This window comes from Hemicordylus capensis, chromosome 1 (assembly GCF_027244095.1).
Source record: "Hemicordylus capensis ecotype Gifberg chromosome 1, rHemCap1.1.pri, whole genome shotgun sequence".
Classification (NCBI taxonomy): Eukaryota; Metazoa; Chordata; class Lepidosauria; order Squamata; family Cordylidae; genus Hemicordylus; species Hemicordylus capensis.
Window position 1 is genome coordinate 93073367 of NC_069657.1, and position 9995 is coordinate 93083361.

The following is a 9995-nucleotide window of genomic DNA, read 5'->3' on the forward strand; positions in this document are numbered from 1 at the left end:
AATTTTCCCATTTGGAAAACCTCCTGGATACACAATAATACACATCTATATCATTCAAATATCTTGGGTGATTATGTAATGCTTTTATGGAAATTGATCTTTTTGCTCAAGGGGGTGTCATTCTGCAGTTGATCCTGGAATTCTTTAGGACAGAGAATGGAACTGGGATCTCTCATTCCTTGAATCTTGTGGGAAGACAGTCCTCTAAATTTCAGTCAGGCATCTTAAGAAAATAAAACACCTCAACCCACTTTGTATAGTTAACTTTCCACTGATGTTTCAGAGCTGAATGACAGAAGCATAGTGTGAGAACTAAAATTTGAAATGCTGTGAGGAAGGTTTCATTGCAGCCATAATGCACTACATTGTACTTTAATTTCCTTTACTGATTGAAAGATTTGGCATGCACCTTCTGTCAGAAATTACTTGGTAGATAACCTCATCTGCTGACTTCAAGATTATGGCTGATGTTTTAACCTTGTCATTTTGAAACTGGGCTGTTTGGATGATAACTATTCAGGAGGAGGATGTTTCATTTTATAGGGTGGGATGAAGGGGTGTGGGAGTGGGGAAGATCTTGCAATAAGATTTTCTTTCTTTCATTCATTCTTTCTTCATACTTCATAATCATTTAAGTCAATTCCGGGACAAGGCAAAGATTTTGAATTACATCTGAACTGGCTACATGTTTTTAAAAAATGTAATTTAGGCTGCAATCCTATTGCAGTTACATGGAGGTAAGCCCCACTGAACAAAATGAGACCTACTTCATGCATTGGATTGTGCTATTAGAATAATTTTTTTCCTAGAACAAATTGATTATTATTATTCATAATGCAGAATACATTTATTTTTATGTACATTCTGCTCTGCAATGGTCAACTTTATGAGCCATCTGTGCCTAACACTAATGGAATCTGTATTATCTGTTCATTATATATTGTAGGCCTGTATCAAAATTGGGCTGAATCATTCAAATAATCCTGTGAAATCGAATCTCCTAACATTGCCTTCCATAGTGTTTTCGGTCTCCCTATCCAACTTTCCCTAACCCCGCAAGTTCCCTTGCCTCCCTACTCTGGTCCATGCACTCACTTGAGGTCACCAGTACAAGCCTCTCCCCTCCTCCCTGCAGAAAACACATGCTGTATGTGAGTTGAGGCCTTCACATTATCACTCCGCACTATCACTATGACACATGATGCTAGAGGTATCATGAGTTATTTTTCCAATAGTGAAATAAGAGTCTTGGGAGTATGTTTATCATCTTACCTTTTGCTTCACACAGTCATGATGAAAATCAGGCCACCCACACGGCAATGCAAGTTTCCCTTCTAGGTCATATAACAGTGTAGGGAAGACCATTATTGTTGGGAGGAAGGGTTTAATTACTGAAAATGCAGCCCCATGGCTGCTTTTTTAAACAGTTTTTTAAAAAGGGGGGCTAATAATGCTTCTAGCTTCACATGCTTTGGTTCTTATGTATTATTTAACCTTTTTGTAACCATACTCTTAGGCTATCACATTTCCTTGATGAACTAACTATTATTCCAGATGGAGCTGATACACAGATCACTTGTCCTAACCAGTTAAAATGACCCATACAAGCACAAGAACGCAGCTTTGCTCCTTGCACCAGCACATCTTCTGAGGTCCAAACTACATGTGACAAAGGACAAATTGCTGACACAAATGTGTCTTCAAAAGTCTGATAGCCCTAATCAGATCTGAAGCAACTGAAAATATGAAACAGCATACAGAGTCCTATAGTCCTTTTCACTGTCTCACTGTTCATTTCATTTCATTTCATTTCTCTGTGTAAACCGCCCTGAGCCATTTTTGGAAGGACAGTGTAGAAATCCAATGAATGAATGAATGAAAGATCAAGACCTGCTGATCCTGATCAACAACCCCCCCACCCCCCATAGCTACTATTTTACAATTTAGAATAGAACAGCTGGTGGTGCTTCTAGTCTCATTTGTGTTTTTGAACCTAAATAGAATTGGGCTAAGAGGTCACTAGCCTGTCACCCAGCCCAACAGAGCTGGTCACCTCAGGCAGCAAATAGGCAGGGGGCACCTGCTGGCCCCAGCTAGCATCCCCAATGTACACTTTACCTGCCAGCACTGATGGAACATAGTTGCCCATTCTCTGCCATAACTACATCTCCTCCTCCTTTCCCTCCCACTCCTGCTATTTTAGAAAAGAGTGGAAGAGAGTGAAAGTGAACATGTAGAGGAGAGTGGGCTAGAGTGCCGGATTAGAAATTAGATGCTTTCCATCACATCCCCCCAGAACAATATTAAAACATTTTTCCTTTCATTCATTCTTAAATTTGTTCAGTCCTGGCTTTTAAGGTTTGATCTGATTATGCCACATTGTTCTAATCAGGTGCGCCAACCATTCATTAGCAAAATGGAAAAAAGATAACAGATTATAAGTCTAGTAGCAACCCAGAGAGAAGCTATACATTTACAACCCATAACACTTACATAGATAGATTGTAAACATAATAATCAGCTACCGGAGGGAGGGAGAAACAAACAATTACTCTAATGGAAAGGAAGAGAATATGATGAATATGAAATGGTACTCACAGAGAGAGAGAAATGTGTGGCAACAATGACATAAAGGACAGTTATACGACTTGCCCTGTCCTCCTGGCCAAGAGAGATAGTGCAGATGACAAATAGGACATACCGTGCCCCAGCAATTGTTCAGATTTATGAAGTTACAACATTGCTTCCTTTTTGCTTTCCTTCAATAATTTTGTTTGGTTGATTTTATATGCATGACTTTGACAGTGAAGAAAGCAGGCTGCAAAACACAGGACAAAGAAGAGGTTGCCCAAAGCATTCGTGCCTATTGGCTAGTTTGGGGGTATATTGAGCAGTTCATGGTACCAATTGGAATGCCTGTGTTTCACTCTAGATCTAAATATCAACCACTTTTATTTCCCCCATGGTTAATAGGATTTCTTTAAATATATAGCACTCAGGGAGAATAAAAACCTCACAGAAATGGAAAAAAAAAGTTAAATTAAAAGTGGGGGAGGATTTACAGAAATGACAGGAGACACTAACATTATCACTGTACTTGTATTTGGTACTAAATAGTAAATGCCAAACTGACACTGACATAGAGTTCATATAAGGACTCTGAATAGGAAAGTGGGGTATAATATAGTACCAAACATAAATTACATGTTTCACTGAGTTAGTAGAGCACATCAATATTCAAGCAATAGATTTTTCTATGTGTTTGCATTGGGGAAGAATTATGGTCCAGCTATATTATGCAGTGGTTTCATGCACTGTTTTTGAGTTGAAGAAAGTGTCTTTGGAAAGTTATATAATACTGGACAATACAGAGCTTTTGAACCAATGTTAGGTGTACTATTGGATTAAAAGAACTGATATCACAATTAAAATAAATTAGACTTATGCAACAAAGAAAATAATAAGGATTATCTCTGGCAATTCATGATTTAATAGAATTATTTCTTGAGTGATGAATTAAGCAGGAAAAATAACCTCCAGATAAGTTAGATTTTTGAACCAAACATTTTACAGACTTTTAATCATTCAGTATCAATACCTACTGCACTACTAAGGACAAATACTACAGCCCTTTTCAGACATTAAGTGCATCCACACGAACAGAAAAAACAAGGTAGGAGAGTTCTCCTCTCCTCCTACCTTGATTAAGATCAGGGTACAAAAGCTGGGCTAACCTACTTTGAGGAATCTGGATTAGAGGGATTTTCATGAGTTCATAAAACATGCAAAAAAAGGTAGAATGCCTTCTACCCTGATGTTGATGATTGTATGAACTGGCCTACTATGTTGTACCTGCATTCAGATGTCTGTACATGCATACATGGGGGTTGTGGGATTTATTTTTTATTTTTGTAAATTACTGTATCTGTGTTCATTTTAAAAGTTAGCCTGAAACAGGTTCCTCAAATTCATGGTAAAGAGTGTACTTCTATACCTGCATTGAACAAAAAATATGAATAATTGTACCTCTGTACAGATCTGCACCTGTCTAAAATGTGCACAGATTGTACAAGTGTTGAACATAACATATGAATAAGGTTTATACATGTTAGTATTGAAGGGCGGCTTTACACAGAACGATGACAAGTTGCCGCCAAATGCTGGTTCCTGGGAGGTGTGCACTCCCAGCATAAGCCAATGTTATGGCCATTTGCTGAACCTGCGAATGTTGGGATGCCCAGCCAGACTTCTGTCCACCATCTGAAATCCACAACTAGTTACAGATGTGAGGTGCTGGAGGGAAGTCCAGTTCATGAACATGACAGTTAGGTGAGGAGGGGGTTTGGCGGGGGGAAGGTTGCACTAAACTTACTTCCCCCCCAGATGATTCCTCAAGGTTGATGGGACACGTGTACCATAGGGATGTGTGGAAGCGACTCGACGTTCGAAGGTTTGACGTCGAGCTGGTTCGGTTTGAAGGCTCGAAGTCGGACCGAACCACTCCCTGTTTGGTCCAGCCTCAAGTCAACCCTCCCCCCACTGACTGTTCGGCGGTGTTTGTAATTATTTTTATTTTTACCTTTAGCCCCTTTGGGCGGCTTCCTCTAGTCCGCATGGTGGGGGGGTCCGCAAAGGTTCCCCTCCCCCCGCTTGCCTCAGTCATCACCGCTTTTGGCTGCTTTTTGTTTGGGCCTCTGTATTTTGGCACGGTGGCCATTTTGTCCGCTGCCAAACATGTGCAAATGGTCTCTGCAAGGCCCTGGGACATGCCAGGCCTCACAGAGGCCATTTGTGCATGTGCAGAAGCAGACAAAATGGCTGTCACGAAAAAATACGGAGGCCCAAATGAAAAGCGGCTGAATGGGCCATGGCAGTAATGACCGAGGCCGGCGGGGGGAGGGGGAACCTTCGAGGACACCTCCCTCCCTGCGCAGACTAGAGGGGCTAAAGGTAAAAAAAAATGGGAATCCCCCCCAGACCGAACCAAACACGGCAGGGGGGGATTCGAAGGGGTGCTGGACCAAATTGGTCCAGTCTGGTTCGAGTCTGGTCCAGACTCGAGCCAAACCAGGCCAGCCGGTTCTGTGCACATCCCTAGTGGACCGTACTCCCACATGATCTGCACTGCTGCATGCAACACGGCTCTCCAGAGGCCAGAACAATGCATCCCAGCCTCCACGTATTCCATAAGGCACCACATGATGAGCACAGTGCATTGGGGATACCCCCATGAGACAAGTGCTCTAGGCAACCATCTCTGTGTATGCTTGTCCACAAGCCTGAGCAGTGGAGACAGCAGTGAGTGCTCCTCCCATTGGCCCACCTGCCTCCCAAATAACAAGTTGGGCCATTTTTGGCCCATTTCTGGGCTCTCTGCACATGCATGCATGCGTGCAAAGGCCTGAAATGGGCGAAAAACATCCCAACCTGTCATTTTGGAGGCAGGCAGCCTCTGGGAGGTGCTCTCACCACTGTCTCCACCACCATCCCACTGTTATCCCGCCATGCGTGCATGCGTGCAGAGGCCCGAAATGGGCCAAAAACATCCCAACCTGCCATTTGGAAGGCAGGTGGGCCTGTGGGAGGAGCAGTCACCACTGTCCCAGCTGTGCCGCTGCCATCCTGCCACCATCCCACTGCCATCCCATCATGCAGCAGTGGTTTTAAAAGGTAGAAAAATATGATTTAACATACACACCCGACCCAAGCCCTTTACTTGCTGGATTCACCTTTACAAGTATATAATTGAGTTGGCTCATGAGCTGGTTTGCAGATTCCCTACTGCACCGCACACACCACCCTCAAAATTTGCCACCCCTCAGCAAGTGCCTGTGTTGCCTATGCGTTAAACCGGCCCTGTTCACATAAAGTTCCAGCAACATCTGTCATGTACTAAGAGAGGTGTATCTAGTTACTTGGACCCACTTGTAGTGTGCAGTCTCAATTTTAAGTGGAAGCTGACCTTCATTACAAAAATATTGTTTGAATGAAGTTTGTGGTTTCTGTTTTTTGTGGTTTTTTTTAAATAATAATGTATTTTAGGGCCCACTGTCTTTTGAGGGAGGGCTGGTTATAAAAGCAAGGTGACTCATTTAACTATGAAGCGTATGGAATTTTGTGTTAACCAAGCATGTGTCCTTGCTGTGACCAAGCCAGTGTTTAATTCTAAAAAGAGAGATGTTGGGATTCCAGCTTCTATTTTTGCTTTTTCATTTCTGATAATGATTCATATTCTTAGATCCCAGGGATATTCAGATGGACTTAGTAGTAAAGGAAATATGATTCCATCTGCTTAGAGGCACCATCTTCTTCCTAACTGCTTCCATAGCTGAACCTGAGGCCAAGGGCTGGGGTAGATGGATATTTTGAAAAGTTCATACAGAAGAACACATTGTTCATGATAGAATGTGTTGACAATTATAATATGATTGAAAAGGGTGTTTTGTTCATAGGGGGAAAGTGGTTACAGTCAGTTAGCTACCTAATTCACAGTGACAAATTAATTGAAAACAGGTGTTTAGTGACCATTTCTATATTTATTGTGTATGTACAGGGAATGTGTATCAATTCCTCTAAAATGCATGGCTGATATTCCTCTGGTGCATGGCTGATATTCTGCCATCTACAGGATTTTGTGATCTAACATATTACATACCCAGACCTCCCATCAGGGTATGTATAGGTTGACTGACTGAAAACAGGGGATTCCCATATATTTAATATTATCTACTATTATCTCTTAGCCTTATTATATATTTATTTGTTATCTTTAATAATATTTAGTATTATTATCATTACATTTATCTATATTTAAAAATAAATACAGGAGTGTGTTTCAGGTGCAGATAGGAACATAGGAAGCTGCCCTATTCGGAGTCAGGCCATTGGTCCATCTATCTCAGTATTGTCTTCACTAACTGCACAACAGTACTCCAAAGTTCCAGGAAGGAGTCTCCTAGCTGCACCTGGAGATGCCAGGGAGTGAAACCCGAACCTTCTGCATACTGAGCAGATGCTCTTCCCCTGAGTTATGGCCCCATTCCTTAATGGGAATATCTTACAGCAAACAGTGATGCTAAGTGCTCACATGTCACCCAGCCAAATGCAAACCAGGGTGGACCCAGCTTAGCAAAGGGTCATGCTTGCTACCGCAAGGCCAGTTCTCCTCCCCAACCAGCTCTCCTCCTGATTAAAAGCTGTATGTGACAAAAGATAAAACTCTCCCTGGTTTTGGTTTTGGTTTTGATTGTTTATGGTGAGGGAGGAGGGTGGTATTTAAAGGTTCAATGAACTTGAATTATCTTTCTGTCAATGCCTGCAAAAATATTCACATGTAATATTATATTTAAAAAATATTAATAATTCATATTGGCTCAATTGCGTATTCTTTCTCTCTCTTGTTTCGGTTATCTTCAGTTTAATAATCTTGTATTCAAATCAATTTTCACAAAATATCCATGATGAATGAATACATTTAGAGGGGGCACTACACACATCCAGACATGAAAGTTTGGGCGGTATATAAATTTGATAAATAAATAAATAAATAAATATCCAGTTGAATGTGTGCATGGTGTATACATGCATCTACTTTATGGGTATAGTTGTATCTTCCTATGATTAGAAACCCTCCTATTTCAGAGTCCTCAGTCATGTGGCAACAGCCTAAATATGTGCAGTTGTATATGCATAGATACTTTGCAGACATTCAACTGAACATTTATAGATTGAAAGCAAAGCCTATTGCTGCAATCCTGCTCCCTCCCTGTACATGAATTCACTCTCCCTGAATGATACACAGGCATGATACACAGGTTTAAGAACATAAGAACAGCCCTGCTGGACAGGGGCGTAGCAAGGTTGGAGTGGGCCCAGAGACAAGATTTTAAAATGGGGCCCCCCCACTCAAAGTCCAGGGCCTCCGCACACCCCAGGCCCCCAAGGATTTAAGTCTGATATTCCAAAATAAGTATGCTGCCTGCAAATACATTTCACTGAATACACACACGCACACGTCACAATATATAGTGATATACATTGAGTACTATACATTTGTTTTACTTTTAATGCCTAGAACACACTAGAAAGATGAATGATTAAAATGGGCCCCTCGCTGCAGATTAGCCAAGGAGACTTTCAACCATGCAGGGTGAGCCTATGTTTGTTTTCTCAGAATTCTGAACAAATTCAGTCAAGTTTGATTCCAGGAGGTTTTTCACAGGAGGCTTTTAAAGCCCTTTAACACACATCTCCTCTGGAAGGGAGGTGCTGCATTCACATGTTGGCCAGATTTACCCTGAAGTCCCTGCAAGTTATTGGGGAGCAGTTCACACACAAGAAAAATAAAATAAAATAAAAGCAGAAGGCATGCTTCACAGTTCTCACTCAGACCTTCTGGGTTGCAAAACAACTTGAACATAAGTGCATTTATAAATGAATGAATAAAATAAATATAATACTGTTTCTTCCAGAAGTTTTTGTAATTTTCTGCCATGAAACAAGCCACTTATAGGACTTTTTAGATAGTTTTTTTTAAGCCAGCAAATTTTCCAAGCTGTTTAAAAATAAATATTCAGAGACTTCTCAGTCCCCCCTCCCCATATCCAAGCCCTATGGCAAGCAGATCCCTATATATCCGGGTGGGGGTGGGGGTGGGGAAGGTAACCACAAAAAGGAGTTCACACTCTACCTGGCAGCAGGGGGTCTTCTGCTGTAAAGAACAGTGGTGGCCACTCTGGCTGCCTCCTCCTTCCTGGCTGGCTTGGGCCCTACTGGAGTTCAGGCTTCACAGAGGCCTACACCAGACCTCCGTGGAAGCCCCGCCCACCCGCCGATCAGCTGAGAGGCGGGAGAAAAGGAGCTCTTTGCAGCTTGTCTGCTGCCTCGATTGCCGGCCAGGAGAACAAGCTGGAGAGACGGCAAACAGGGCAAGTGGCTGAGGAGCCTTGGGGCTGGGCAGGGGGCAATGGGGAGTCACGTGAGGTGCCTCTGGGGGGCCCCTCCAGGCAGTGGGGCCCCCAGACAACTGTCTCCCCTTGCCCTATCGTTGTTACGCGCCTGCTGCTGGATCAGGCCCAAGGCCCATCTAGTCCAGCATCCTGTTTCACACAGTGGCCCACCAGATGACACTGGAAGCCTACAGCAGGAGTTGAGGGCATGCCCTCTCTCCTGCTATTACTCCCCTGCAACTGATACTCAGAAGCATCCTGCCTTTGAGGCTAGAGGTGGCCCATAGCCCTCCAACTAGTAGCCGTTGATAGACTTTTATGTAGTGTAGTGCTGTAATCCCATTAATTACCTGTTCCAAAGTTGGCTGGGCTCACTTATATAACTAATTTGGCCAAGGAAGTCTGCTGGACTTCAGAAGAGGAAACTTTTCAAAAATGAGGGGACAGGTAAAAAGAAAGCTGAAAGGGTAAGTCAGGAGGGTCAAATCAGTTCAGAAAGCATGGAACTTATTTAAAACCACAATAATAGAAGCTCAGTTGGAATATATACCAAGAAGGAGGAATGCTATAAAAAGGAAGAAGATTTCAATCAGAAAATGAAAGTCCTGCCCAAATGAAGAGAACATGAAGAAACACACTCTAGCAAAAGAAATGCAAGGGGTCAATAAGGGATTCAAAAAGAGAGTTTGAGGAGCATATAGCTAGAAGTGTCAAGGGGAGTAACAAAAACTTATTTAAATAAATCAGCAGCAGAATACCTGCCAGAGAGGAGGTCAGATCCTTAGTGTGTGAAAGGGAATAATATGAAGGATAAGGAGATTGCAGAGAAGCTGAATGAGTTTTTGCATCTGTCTTCACGGCAGAGGATGCTGACCATATACCCTCTCAGGAACTGAGATACTCAGGCTTGGAGGCTGAAGAACTGGGGCAATTTGAGGTGACAAGAGAGGATGTTCTAAACTGTCTTGAGAAACTAAAAGTTAACAAATCGCCAGGGCCAGATGGCATCTACCCAAGAGTTCTGAGGGAATGCAAATGTGAAATTGC

At 42.5% G+C, this 9995-nt stretch overlaps 1 long non-coding RNA gene across 1 annotated transcript in view; it reads right to left on the reverse strand.

The window, feature by feature from the left end:
- Window positions 1-8761, reverse strand: part of LOC128345230 (uncharacterized) — a 91164-nt gene extending 82403 nt beyond the window's left edge. Inside the window, exon 1 of the long non-coding RNA XR_008316323.1 lies at window positions 8690-8761. This is a non-coding gene — a long non-coding RNA (uncharacterized LOC128345230). The remainder of the gene's footprint in view (window positions 1-8689) is intronic.
- Window positions 8762-9995: the final 1234 nt, after the last annotated feature.